The 15566-nt window shown below is 34.2% G+C and overlaps 1 protein-coding gene across 20 annotated transcripts in view; it reads left to right on the top strand.

Annotated features, from left to right (window-relative positions):
• LOC123565984 (sodium/calcium exchanger 3-like) overlaps positions 1-15566 on the top strand; it is a 257228-nt gene that overhangs the window by 144828 nt on the left and 96834 nt on the right. The window lies entirely within an intron of this gene.

The following is a 15566-nucleotide window of genomic DNA, read 5'->3' as shown; positions in this document are numbered from 1 at the left end:
AACAGACTATACTGACATTCAAATTTCACATCAGGTGTATGGCATCATTTTTGATGTTAGTTTCATGTGACTGTGTTGTTGTGTTTATCATGTTCTTTAATTATGACATTTCAGTTTTACTCAAGCTAAAGAGCAAATTTATACTATTGATAATTGTTTAAGTGTAGATTTTTATGTAATAAAAAGACTTTTAGACTTGTATCAAGAAGCATGCACACGTTCTTTTGCAGAATAGTATTGTGCTCCTGTTGCATGCATTATTTATGCTGCAGAACCGGTGCATATTCCTTATGAAAATCTAATAACTAAACACAGACATATTCAAATACCTTAGACCTTAAAGGCTCATAATGCCTATATTCTTTAAAATATGCAAATATCTTGTACTTTAAAGACACTCAGTGTCTACATACTGTAAAATATTCAAGTACCTTGGACCAGTCAAGCACTTACTGTCCACTTACTGTAAAATACTGAAATAACTTTGACAATAAAAGCTCTCAGTGCCTATATTCAGTAAAATATGTAAATATTTTAGACCAGTCAAGCTTCTATTGTCCATTTACTGTAAAATAATGAAATAAGTTTGACCATAAAGGCTCCCAGTGCCTATATTCAGTAAAATATTCAAGTACCTTTGACCAGTCAAGCTCTTATTGTCTATTTACTGTAAAATACTGAAATAACATTGAATACTAAAACTCTCAGCGCCTACATTCAGTAAAATATGCAAATATCTTGGACCAAGTCAAGCTCTTATTGTCTTTTTACTGTAAAATACATTTAAATAATTTAAAATGTGTTTTTATAGTAGTACATTTTTATTTCTACATATTATATGATTTTTTTGACATTTTTGCGAGTAAAACAAGTCAATGAAAGTACAGAAAAAGATAAATGGATATGCTTAAAAATATTTAATTAATAGTCTTTTGAATAAACATCTCTGTTATGAATTATCTCCAATAAATTATTAGTTATCATTTAATTACGACCTTGTTGCACTAAGTTTTTGACAAAATTTTCACACATTTCAGCGCAACATGGTCGTAACTGGAAAACTTTCAAATAACTCCTCAGTGAACATTTTTTTGACATTTTTTCCCATAGTATTGTAGTTATTACTGTTATTTGATAAAAATAATATAGATTGTATTGTTTTTCATAACATCATTTGAATACAAAAATATTTTTTGCTTCTCCTGTAAAGTTTTCAAAAAATTAGTTACGACCGTGTTGCGCTGACCCATCGATGTGCAGAGCACAGAACCTAGGTCACTCATTCCAAGGTCAATGTCACACATAAAGGTCAAAGATCAAATAGCTCCAATTTGTTTCCACTTTATATCTCCATAACAACATGAACTAACATGAATTGTTAACTTTTTCAAGACAACATGCTGAGAGCACAGCCAGGGTCATTAGGTTCAAGGTCAAGGTCTCATTTGAAAGATAAAAGTCATGATTGCAACATTTTACTTATTGTGTATCAGAGCAGAATGGGTATTAACTAACTTAAGTGATAGCTCTAGTTAATTTGACGATTAGTAGATTATCAGTTCAAACAGTCAAAGTATATGGCTACTGTTACATTTATTTAGCCACACCAGATTGATTACCCTCTCTGAAGATTTTTTACAGAAAAAGATTTGAGCACAAGTTTAAATTTGAGTGTTTTTGGAGGAAGTTATTAATATAGATGATCTGAAAAAGGTTATGCTTGCCTTAATTTTATTTCCTAGTACAAAATGTTCACAGAGCTTACACTCATAACTAAACTGATTTCAGAGTTCAAATCCTTGTGATTTTTGTAAAAATGAATAACAGAAATTCTTTACTTTTTTGAAGTCAGTTCATAGAATTACCATAGAATTAATTTCAGTACAGTGAAGGTTTTTCAGTTGACTTTTTCTATGGAATTTAGAACAAAGAAAAAAAAGAAATGCGTTGTTTTCATTGGATGACAGGTAAAGCTGCACACTAAAAAATAATGTACAATGCTGGTAGAAGTAATATTTTTAGGATGTCCTCTGCATAAGTACATCTTAATATTTCAGATCAAGACTGGCTAAAAACTTTAAACTCATAAACTCAGTTTCTAACTTAAAAGCTGTTAAGTAAAAATTTACTTTAGGTTAAATTTATTTATAAACCAGTTAATCCTTTGGAAATATTTTTTTGTCTACTGCAACAGTGAGTCAGCTAACCTGTTCTATTTATTTCATAGAAGTGTGGAAAATGCATTTCAGTTGCAAAAAACATTGAAAATGACGTCAGCAAAGCTATAGTGCTGTCTTATCTGATATAACAAAGTGTCTTACTTTACTTTCAGATTATATATTGCAATAGACAGTCAGTAACTGGCAGTACACCTGAAACTTAATAATGTGCAGGTTACTCAGAGAGCATTGCCCCAAGCATCACAGTTTGGTTAAAGTTTAGCATGCAGGATCATATCTCAATAAGCATTGCATGTATTACAGTGAAACTTCACACTATGCTTTCCAGTCATTAAACATACAGAAATAAACAAGTTAGATAACATTTGAATGAATTAGATACAAATTATGGCCCTTTTTCAGCTTAGAAAATTTGGTTAAAAGTTTTTCATGCAGATATCAAGCTGTATTTCAGGAGTAGCAACTATAAATATAGCAACTATAGTAATTATACAGTAAGACATCCTTCTAATCAGTTGTACTTCAGTGTTATTTTTCCACATTGGGAATGGGGCCAGGGCCTTTACAATTTGGAAAGATGCTTCTAAAAATGTCTAAATTGTGAATTGTTAAAAAAGTGATATTTTTCATTAAAATCTTATATTTAAGGAAAAAATGCCATTAATGCATTATAAAAAATGCTATTAATGCATTAAGCATACATGTCATACGTCCCGGATTGTCCCGGAAATGACATCCCGTTGTCCCGGACAGTGTTGAAATTTCCCGGAAAATTAAAAATACAGAAAACAAAAATAACCCCCCAAACTAACTTTTTTTGGTCTATAAATTGTTGAATTTTACATTAATAAAACACAATAAACAGTCCCCGGTGTCACATTGTTTATTCCTAATTATCCGATATCAGTTTCATGCCCTCGAGCGGGACACATGTTGATTAAGCCAGGTCCGATCAACACTCATATTGACGGCGCCCTGCGATCTTTTGATGACCCAGATTTACAGTCGGCTATTTTGATGACCCTGATTATGAATTGTCAGAATTATGCAATCAATAACAGTTTTATGATAATTTAATATTAGGAACAATAGCCGAAAATCTCGTTGTTTTTAGCACGTAGGCGGTGAAGCTACATGTACTGATGTAGCCTTTATGGCAGAAATGGCTAAAAACGGTCAATTAAACCATAATTATTTTAAAAGGTTCTAATCTTTTAAAATGTAGATTGATTGTCAAACATATTCTAAATTAAAATTTTGACTATTGAACGCCTTTGCCGACCATGAAAATTTACCCAACCCGAAATATTTTATATCGATTTTATCTACAAGATTTATTTTATTCCTTTGAGGATTTCATTTTATTAATGATTAGATAAATGTTTAAGCTTTAAAATCATACCTAATAAGTTGGGTTCTAAATCACGATGACCAGGTTAATTCTTCGTAAGTCTCCTAAGTCTGTTCACCTCAGGAACGCAACCAATTCACGTGCCGAACTATAGACGTGAATAACCCTATTTACCTCCCTTAGAAAGCTAGACGACATTTGCAGCAAATTATTCCTAAGCGAGTGAACAATGTTTATCTCCGGAAACTACATGTAATTATGTCTCCCCTGGAGACATTGTTTTTGCCCTGTCCGTCCGTCCGTCCGTACATCACACTTCATTTCCGAGCAATAACTGGAGAACCATTTGACCTAGAACCTTCAAACTTCATAGGGTTGTAGGGCTGCTGGAGTAGACGACCCCTATTGTTTTTGGGGTCACTCCGTGAAAGGTCAAGGTCACAGGGGCCCGAACATTGAAAACCATTTCTGATCAATAACTAGAGAACCACTTGACCCAGAATGTTGAAACTTCATAGGATGATTGTTCATGCAGAGTAAATGACCCCTATTGTTTTTGGGGTCACTCCGTTAAAGGTCAAGGTCACAGGGGCCTGAACATTGATAACCAGTTCCGATCAATAACTAGAGAACCACTTGACCCAGAATGTTGAAACTTCATAGGATGATTGAACATGCAGAGTAGATGACCCCTATTTATTTTGAGGTCACTTGATCAAAGGTCAAGGTCACAGAAGCCTGAACAGTGACTTGAGAACCACTAGGCCAAGAGTGTTGAAATTTAGCGGGATGATTGGACATGATTTTGGGGTCAGTCTATTAAAGGTCAAGGTCACAGTGGCCTGTTCATGTAAAATCATTTTTTGGAAATAACTTGAGAACCACTTGACCTACAATGTTGAAACTTAATAGGATGGTTGGACATGCAGAGTAGGTGACCCCTATTTATTTTGAGGTCACTTGATCAAAGGTCAAGGTCACAGAAGCCTGAGAACCACTAGGCCAAGAGTGCTGAAATTTAGTGGGATGATTGGACATGCCAAGTACATGATCCCTATTGCAGCCAACCATCAGTGTCTCTTTGACTTTCGCTTCTGACCCCTATTGACTTCTTGCCTATAGGACTTTGCATTCGGGGAGACATGCGCTTTTTTACAAAAGCATTTTCTAGTTTTATTATATTTATGCACGAAACAGACGAATGCTAATGTCACGGTGTATGTCCCAGACAAAGAGTAAAAATCCTGGAAATTTGAACTCAGAATCCCGGAAATGTCCTGAAAAAGTATGGCATGTATGCATTAAGTTAGCATTTTGCATTGTGTTTCAGATGTGCAAGGTTGCATTACAAGACACTGAGTCTTGGCTGGAGAAAAAAATATATGTTTGAAATTAGAAAAAAAAAACATAGTATTACTATTTGACATTGGCATAACGATCAGTTACCTGCCCAATTTATGTTTGAAATTAGAAAAAAAAACATAGTATTACTATTTGACATTGGCATAACGATCAGTTACCTGCCCCATATTGTCCTGAAAAAATGTACTTGCATAACCAAGTTAAGAGTATTTAACCATTACCCTGCTAAATTTCTAAAATGGACTGCCATAAAGTAGCAGATTTTTATGCTCACCGAAGGGCAAGCATATAGTTGCTGCTTTGTCCGGCCATCTGTCCGAGCGACTTAAAAGATAGAAAGGGCCATCTAACTGTAAAAGAGAACAACAGAGAACAATAGCTTCAATCTGTTAACAATAGATTATAGGGCCAGGGCCCCCTATACAACAAAAGAAAATAAAAGAAATGGCCCCCTATATCATTACGGTGGCACGTCTGTCCGTCCATCCGTCACACTTTTGTCCAAAATATTAATGGCATTTGATTGAAACTTCACATAATCATAGAGGCTATTGACACAAAGTGCAGTGTCAAAGAACCATAACTACCTTACCTAGTTTTTGAATTATCTCCCTTTATTATACAAAATAAAGCTTGTCCGGAGCATAACTTGAAAAGTATTAATGGCATTTCATTGAAACTTCACAAAATGATAGAGGCCACTGACGGGAAGTGCAGTGTCAAAGAACCATAACTCTACTTTGAATTATCTCCCTTTATTATACAAAATAAGGCTTATCCGGAGTATAACTTGAAAAGTATTAATGGCATTTGATTGAAATTTCACATAATCATAGAGGCCATTGAGACAAAGTGCAGTGTCAAAGAATCATAACTAAACCTTAACTAGTTTTTGAATTATCTCCCTTTATTATACAAAATAAGGCTTGTCAGGAGCATTACTTAAAAAGTACTACGTAATGTTATTTCATTGAAACTTCACAAAATGATAAAGGGAAGTGCATTGTCTAAGAACCATAACTCCATTTTACCTAGTTTTTGAATTATCTGCCTTTATTATACAAAATAAGGCTTGTCCGAAAGTATTAATGGCATTTGATTTAAACTTCACATAATCATAGAGGCCATTGTTCACCATAACCTTAGGACGACCAGCACATATTTATGCAACCTCGCCAGGTATATGTATGTTTTTGACAACACAGAAAATGACATCACTTGACCTTCAGCTATTTCCGGAAGTAAATAAAATGAAAGTAGAAATGCTAAAGTTGAAAAAAAACAAAAGCCGCATTTTGATTCGTAGATAGTCAGGGGTCACGCGCAGGGGTCACCCCTAAATGTATGCACATGGACTTTTTTTTTTTGCTATTGGGGAGCCAATTTTCAGCACTTTATCAGGAATTGAAATTACCAAGGCTTTAGTACAGCATGTCAGCTTTTAATCTATGAAAAAGTATTTGAGCTCTGAATAAACAGAAATCCCACAGGGGTCCGTAACGGACCAAGGGTACAGTGATAATTTCGGAACTTCATCAAATCGCTCATATTGTCATTTTTGATGTTGTCTGAGAGTGTCAGTATATGCCTCAGATGTAAGATATAACCGTATTTGAGAGCTGCAAACCTAGACATTTCAGAAATATTTTCAAAATAAGTTTCGTGTAATAAATGTTCTTTCTACGGAAGCGTGAAAGGGCCATCAGACGCTAATACGTTTTAGTACGTTAAGGCTGCAGAAAGGATATTGGGACAAGCACATGCATCTGAGAGCATCATCCGGTTTTACCAATTCCTTGTTTGTAGAAGTCCTGACAAAAGTTTGAGAATTAAGTATTCTAGTTGGTAATTAAGTTGAAGATCCTTCTTTTTTGGACTTCCACTTCTTTTGAGATTTATTTTCCAGTTCTTGACCTACTAAAATTATAAATATTAAGAAGCTGGGAGAAAGCTTTATATGAATGACCTTTAGTGGCCTTTGATCTTCGTATTTATAGCTGTTTTATTTCCAAAGAAATTTAGAAAAACAAATGCTGCAGAAAGGGTGTTTAACCCTTACCCTGCTAAATCTCTATAAGAACATGTCCATCTTTCAATCTGGATAGTACCATTGAATGTTAAAAGGGGTTCTTACCAAAAAGATACTGACTGAATGGCAAACAGTGCAGATCATGATCTCAGGGATTTTTTTCTGTATTTTGGGAATGGTACCAGTACCCGTGCTATTGGGAAAAATTGCGACATTGTTGGTCAGATTGGGAAATGTTTAAGAAGCACATTTTGTAGTAGTTAATTTAAAATAACAACTGAAAAGGCTCTGAACTCTGTCAAATCATTAATACTTCATTCATTTATCACTTTACAGTCTGAGCAATCTCTCTGTACTTAGCAGTCTTGAACTTTTCAATAACATCTCATGTGAGGATGAACCTGTAGATTAACTGTCAGTAAATTGAGTAATGGCAGTTTGCCAGACCCAACAGAGAAAGACCTCTCTTCCCCTTTATTGCTTGGAGATGCACCCTCTTTTTCTTGAGCATTCTGTTGTTTTGAAAGCATTTTATAGATTCTTTTCTTCTTTTCTGGCTGCCTTAATCTTTTTCGGTAGTATTTGCTGTTGTGTGACATTTTATCAGTAAAACGGGAATTGATGCAAGTAACAGTCGTATCTCTGATAACCGAGTAATATTTTGATTCGACCCAAATCCTACATGCTTTTACAACGGTAGTTACGAATTGTCTGTGTGTGAAAACAATTGGAGAGTATTTATATTTACGGCGCCTATAAAATCTACGCAGTCGTAAAAATCACAATGCGGTGCATTTCATTTGGGGGCCGATTTACTTGCAGTTATAATTTTTGGAAATGGGAACTTTTTTTACTGACAGTTGGGAAAAATGGACACTTTTTGGCATTGGGAACGGTACCGTTTATCGGTATCGCTTATATAAGGGAAAAAAAACCTGGATCTACATTGATCGCAAAGGCAGAATCAATGTGTCCAGAATGATAAGGGTTAATTAACTGCTGCCACTGTGTAAGTGTATAGGGTTAGTGTGTTTGGTATTCAAAGCACCAAAAAGAGACAAGACTGGATGTTAAATTTCCATATGATGCTTTTAATTTTACAGTAAAAGCAGCAGCTGTCTAAATCAGGGCTCCAGATAAGATGCGTACTAGCGTAAATTATGCTTTGAAATAATGCCATATGCACCTCTGTTAATTTTTTAGCGTATAAAAACGTACATGAAATTACAGAAACGCATGTAATGACTTTTTACTAGCATAAACAAAATCTGAATCGTCTGGATGCTTTACATAACAGAGCACGATCGGCATTCATTCTACCACATTGAACGTACACAGGCATTGAATGGTACTCTATACACCTAGGTTAAACTATATTAGATTCATGTAGGGAAGTTGGCAGTTACTTGCGGAGAACAGGTTTGTACTGGTACAGAATCCAGGAACACTGGTTTTAGTGAACTGCCCGCTGTTACATGACTGAAATACTGTTGAAAAACGGCACTAAACCCAAAACAAACAAACAAACAAATAAACTATATTATACACTCAATCAGAGGTCGCGAAAGCCGTCGGACCGTCGGACATTTCCGGTAAATTTTGATCCGGTCCGGCATGATATATCAAGTTCACAAGACCGAGTGTCCGATAAAAATTGCAGGTCAATATGATAAAATAAGAAGAAAGTCCACGATTTCGCGAAATTTCGACTTTCATCATTAAATTGTAAAATGGAATCCCGAGAAATTGATGTCAGACTATATCTTAGTAAGCGCTTGTTTCATTGGTACTTAAAATAGAAACAGTGGAAACCCCTCACGACGTCACGACAATTCTAAGAACGCGCGTTATCATTGGATGCGTACTAATCGTGGATGGTACTCGATTTATGTACGCGGGAACCAGACGGGAATTTCCAGAAATTCCGAGGTCATCTTTCTCTATATGTCAACATCAACGTGCCTCGGTGCAAACAATAGACTTGTGGGGTAAAAAACAGCGATGATATAGCAAATGAATATGAATAAAATCTGTAAAATTACTTAAAGATCCTTTGGAAGCAAAGAATGCAACCAAGAAGAATACCAACTGACTCGTTTTGACAGAGTCTGTTCGCGAGAGGTAATGAAATGTGCAACATCTCTCACGCCCCCTAGCAACGGTTAAGCGGGACTCTAGATCTATTACACATATGTTGAATGGACTCCATGGTCCCAAAGGACCAGAAAACATAACAACACTGAATCCAAGTACAGGGAGACTTTTTACAGCCTGAAAACTTAATGTCTGAAATCTGTTTCAATTAATAAGTGGAAATAAACTTAAAGGATGTAATTTGTGTAATGCTGTCTATATAGACTATATATAAATACCAGTTTTAAAGATCAGATATCAAATTTATTAAAAAGAATTCGGTCTGGTAAAATATTATCCGGTCCTGTAAAAAAATCATGTTTACCAGACCGAGTGTCCTGTGAGTTTTCAGGGTCTTTCGTGAACACTGCTCAATGCGTGTGTAAATCGTATTGCTGGAAATTAATATTGATGGTAAGGTAGTGAATTTTAAAGCGGTGTTGATTTAAAATATCAACTTCCGGTGTGGAGTAACAAAAACATGTCTCTTTCTAAGAATGTTTGAAGTAAACAAACGTGCTACACATTCGGTAGGCCAACAAAAAATGATTCCCAAAACATCGTTAAAGGTATATTGAATAATCTATTGGATTTGGCAGTGAGTGTGAAGCCGAAGCAAGCCAATGGAGAAAAAAGAAGCAACAACTTGAATGCTGAATTGAAACTGAACTGCAAACAAATTCATATGAATTCATGGGTGTTACACCCAATAAATATGTTATAAAACTGATTTCTGTTTTTTTCTCATTTACAAATTTTCAGGAGTAAAATTACTCATAGTCAATTTCAGGTTTTACCATTTTACTCATTCGCAAGAATTATGATGAGTAAATACTCATAGGCCAAAAAAATTATCTGGAGCCCTGTAGATAAAGAATGTTGACAATTAACCTTTATCCTGCTGGCAGCTGGTGATTCTGCCTTTGCAACCAGTGCAGATCCAAGATCAGCCTGATCATGGTCTGCACTGTTCGCTATTCAGTCAGTAAATTTTCAGTGAATCTCCCTTTCAAATAATAAATGGTATTGCCAAAATTGAATGAAGGACCAGTCCATTTTTAGCTCATCTAATTTTCTGAAAAAAAAAAAAAATGATGGGTTATTGTCATCACTTGATCAGCGTCGGCGTTGCCTGGTTAAGTTTTATGTTTAGGTCAGCTTTTCTCCTAAACTATCAAAGCTATTGCTTTAAAACTTGCAACACTTGTTCACCATCAGTAGCTGACTCTGTACAGCAAGAAACATAACTCCTTCCTGCTTTTTGCAAGAATTATGGCCCCTTTTTGACTTAGAAAATATTAGATTTTTTTGGTTAAGTTTTGTGTTTAGGTCAACTTTTCTCCTTAACGTTCAAAGCTATTGCTTTAAAATTTGGAGCAGTTATTTGCCATTAAAAGCTGCCTCTGCACAGCAAGTACCGTAACTCTACATTGCCTTTTGCAAGAATTATGGCCCCTTTTGGACTTAGAAAATTATGGGTAGTACAATATTTATGTTATACAGAGACAAAAAAATCAGATGAGCGTCTGCACCAGGAAGACGGTGCTCTTGTTTAAATTTAGCAGGGTAAAGGTTAAATATGGTTAGAAAAGCACTACTTTCAATATTGTATACACATTTATAAGATCATAATCACATAGACAGGCTGGGCCTTTAAGTTCTAACTGAAATTATCGCATAGTGCGGCAATTTTCCTTTGATCTTTGCAGCATGTTATACATAGTAACACACATTATTACTACAAAACTGTGCTGATATCTTACAAAACTGTTGCGATATATATCAACACGGAAATCTCTATGGAGTTTCATAAGAAAAAAAGTGTTTCGATATATATCAGCACAGTAAAACTGTTCCGATATATATCGGAACACTTTTTCTCTATTGAGGTCCTATCAAGGGAGTATAATTTTTTCCTTTCAAAGAAAAGATGATTTTAGCTCCAATTTACAGTTCACAGAGAAAGAATTGTCACAAACACCTACATTTATAAAGTAAAAGAATAAATAAACTAGAATATTTCAAAAACTTGATAGTTATTGCCAAATTCAGAAATACATGAAATATATGAAATTCTGAGATTTCTCAAATGTTTCTTTTTCTTTGATTTTTTTTACAAACAAAACAACAAGTTTTACAATATGTCTGGCCAATGAAATGCAAAGATTTAAAACCAATGCAGAAATTTGTTGGGTACTTTTATCTGGGGAACACATTTTCTAAAACAGAAGTTTTAGTGTTTCAGTCAGCGAGGCGCAGAAAGGGAATCAAAATAGTAAAAATAATAATAAACAAATTTAAATGAAAATAATATATAAATTTTAATGATAAACTATGCGATAAAACAGTTATAATATGTAGTGCTCGTGTGTTACCAGGATATATCAGAGCTAGGGGTACATCTCGTTATTTTTCTCTTCACATATCTGTCTCGGCCTACCGGCCTCGACGATATGTGCAGAGAAAAATACCCTCGATGTACCCCTAGCTCTGATATATCCTGGTAACACACTCTCACACATACTATAACTATTACATATTCAACAAAAAATTCCTTACCTCTGTGTAACTTTCTTTAAGAAAAATGTAAAAAATATCTCAGACTGAAATGGTACCAGAGATCTCAAATCACTGCTTACAGTTGTTACATAATTATGTTAACAAATCAGAAAGACTATTTCTAAAAAGAAGAAAGACTATTTCTAGATGTTTATTATTTATTTATTGGGCTGTTTTGATAGAAGTTTTAAACTTTTTATTCTATTCAACTGTGAAGATATAAAATATTATTTCTTTCCTGGCTTATTTTATTAACAGTATTTGCTTTTACCCAGTCAACAAATTAGGTGAGTAAATTGGTAACTGACTTAACTTCACTCTTAAAATATTAATTTATTATAATGTTTTTCAGTGAATTATGGAAATATTAGAGTGAATTATATAGTGTATTTTCACAGTGAAAAAAATTGTTTTCTTTTCTCTGGTAAAAAACTTTCAAATGGGTAAATTTAGTAAAAACATCAAATAAAAAGAAAATTTGTTCAAAATATATTTCTCTTGTGAACACCATAATTTACATTGTCACTTGTGGCTGCTCCACTGTGAAAATATTGCACAAGGTGTTCATTCAGTGCAGTATGTTTTGATCTTACATTGAAACAAACAAATATCCTCTATTATCTGGGTTAATTAATTAAGCTATTGCATGTCTTTTCATAGAAGCCCGTTTTTCTCTGTTGAATGGATAAAAATGTTCAGTATTTTAAATACTATTGTCAGAGATCAGCAGTAATTATTAGAATTTTTCAGATCAATAAATCTCTTGCTATCAAAACTGACAATAAAGATATTTTAAATAGCCTCTCAAATATCCATTTGTCTGTAAATTAGAGGGAAAAAACTAGATTATGTAATATTTCATTAATGAGACCATAAAAAGTTATGATTTATGATATTAACATATTGACAGGTTTATATAATTTCGAGTTTAAAGTGTTATTGTGTACAAAATATTCAATGCAACAAGCTTGTGTGTCATATTGACTTAATTAAAAACAAACGTTTATTTTCTTCACAGAGTAACTTCCCTTCAATGTTATGAAGTATTTCATTAGGCAAAAAAAAAAAAAGTATGTGTGGTTCCTGTTACATGGCCAAAAAAAATAGGGTAGGTAGGTAGGGAAGGATATTTTTTTTTTTTTTTAGTATTGAAACAATGATGTATTAAAACATACCAGTGCAATTTATGTAACCTTTGGTTACTTATCACTCCCTGCAGCATGTTAACCTTCTTTTCATGAAATTTCAGGGTTAGACACTAACTTATTTGAACAAGGTTCCCGAAGGAATCTCTACTTTTTAAATCTGGGGGTCCTCCTCAGGCTTTGGGATCCCTCATAATATGATACATAAAAACAATCACAACAGGTGTCTTATGAGAAGTTATGGTCGTGACCCCAGTGGGATTCGAACCCGCAACCTCTGTATTGAGTGGCTGACACCTTAACTCCTACAGAAGAATGTATCCAAACTGATATCAATTTACATGTTTGCCAACTCGACTTTGGAGACACTTGAATCTTATAGATATAATCATTGTCAAGTCTGTTGTGACAACCACTAAAAATTATAATATCAAAAAAAAATTCTTGAAATTCTTGACTTCTCTTCATATATTTTAAAACATAAAATCTTAATATTACCTGGCATTTATATTTCCGATGATACAAAATTTATTGTAGTTTCTCTTTGAGGTTTGAAGATATAAAGTGTTAAAGTAAGGGAATTATATTTTTAGGCATAAAATTCTGTTTTGGATTACTTTCACATTGAAATTCATATACAATTTCATTTTGATGTTTGAAAGTTTGATTTATAGTTAATAGACTTATCTTCCGAATCGGAATCGGTAAGTATTTATATATATTAAAAAAATCCATCAAACTGAATAACACTACAAAAATAACGGATCGTAGAATTTCTGAAAGTGCAAAAAGATCGCTGAGATCGAGACTCGTAACCGACTACAGTATTCTTGTGCTAAAAATTAAAATATTTTTAGATAATATTAAGTAATATTTTGATGATCAAACGTCGGTACATCACGGGTGACTTCCACTGCAATTAACTCTTGGGTGTCATAAAATATTTGGAAGCCGCGGTCCTTCTGTTTTGATTAACACTTCCCGTTATGTAAGGCAAAGAGCTATAAAAATAAATATATTTTATACTTCTTTGTGTAAGGCCATAAATTCCAAGCCATCGTAAACACAAATTGTTGTTCAGGGAAATATGATAATAATAGATGTTAAATGGTTGTTATTTTTAGAACGAGGAAAGTCCTGCGAACCGCCAGTTGCAAGCAGTTTTCTCAGTAATTTTCCATGACGTAGCGTCGTGCACATGTAGGAAAAAACCCCGGTGTCTTTCTTTGAAAAGTACCCGATATATTTAAATAGTAAGCACATGATCTTGTACGTAAATAATGATGACGAAATCCCATACTGGTACTGATGATAAACCCGAACAGAAAATGAGGTTTTTTGAGTTAGTAAACATCCGGAATTTGTTTCTTTAGGTAAAGAACGAAAATAAGGGTAAGGCTATTTTCCATAGGGCAAACGAACCACTGTGGCCATAGTCGACCTAACCCTAACCTTTAGTCAGTATATTAGAGTCATAATTTTAGTGGTGCAAAGCCTGGACTATGGCGGACAAAACTATAGAAAGTAGTGTTTCCCCGAAAATAAAGCGACTGATTATTAATTAAAATATTTTTCAAACAGGTATTTATCTTTTACTTTTTGGATATCATTGACAAAAAAAATAGGTATCCAGCCGGAATCCCAGCTTTTAGAAGTTGGTGTTCCTCCTCAAAATTTGGGATCCTCGGGCCCCCGGGACACCATTAGTGTCGAAACCTGAATTTACTTGCTACTATATTGCTTTCTTCTCCTGATCTGTATATTTCTTTCTTTCCTTTTATTTTGTGTTCACAGTAACATAGCTTGCAAAGTGAACATTGAAAAATATTAACCATCAGAGGACCTAGGGATTCAGGTTAGAAAAGTACCCGGTAACATGATTCAACGTATTAGATATATAAATAGTTTATTTATGCACTCTGAACATTACCAAATCCAAAACACAGGCCAGGAAAAAGGTCACTGTGATAAAATTTCTGGACCAAAAGTTGTAAAAGTTGATGCACACAAAATAGAATGTAAATTATCAGTAAGCTATACCGCTAATTAACAAGTGGTACACACACAATAATAGGCTGCTCTTCCATTGTTTTATCAGTAAACTTTAACACATTGATCAGTAAACACCTTTGATAATGACGGGCATTATTGTACTAAATACAAACTGCGAGATGACTACGTGCCAGTCGGCGCGTGGCGTGATTGACATCTTTCAGTAGCTAATTAATATACGACACTCCGCCTACTGCCATAATTTATAGAAACCTGAAATGTAAAATTTTTTTTGCAAAATCGTTGTTAGAACTTCGGTGGTTGACACAATTGATAGAGTAAAAGGAAAAATAGGAGTCTATAGTCAGGCAAAAACGAAAATCAAAAGCACAGAGAGATCGCCAGTATGATTTGAAACGAGTCCAAACTTTTCAAGTGTCTTGATTTTCTGAATTCAAATCGCTTTGCACAGGTAGTGTTTCAGGCATGATATTTTGTTATATTCGTTGAATGTTTCCAGCCTTGTGGATGCAACATCAGCCTTTTATACAGGCAGAAGTGTTGACAGCTTATCTTTTGTCACAGTTACAGTAATACACTGCATCATATTTGCTTTTGTTAAGTACTACCTGTAGATCATTGTCCTAAATAAAGAATTATTGGCAGTTTATGCAGGTTTTAATGTTCAAAATCCAGACTTTTGACTGCAGACAGTGGAATTTTAATTCTTACTTGTGGACAAGAGAAAAATAATGGGATTTTCACTTCCCTATGCAAAACTTCATCAACTTGATACAATTTTGATTTTGATTTGT

Source organism: Mercenaria mercenaria, chromosome 8 (genome assembly GCF_021730395.1).
Source record: "Mercenaria mercenaria strain notata chromosome 8, MADL_Memer_1, whole genome shotgun sequence".
NCBI lineage: Eukaryota > Metazoa > Mollusca > Bivalvia > Venerida > Veneridae > Mercenaria > Mercenaria mercenaria.
This window is presented reverse-complemented; position numbering and strand designations above follow the sequence as displayed.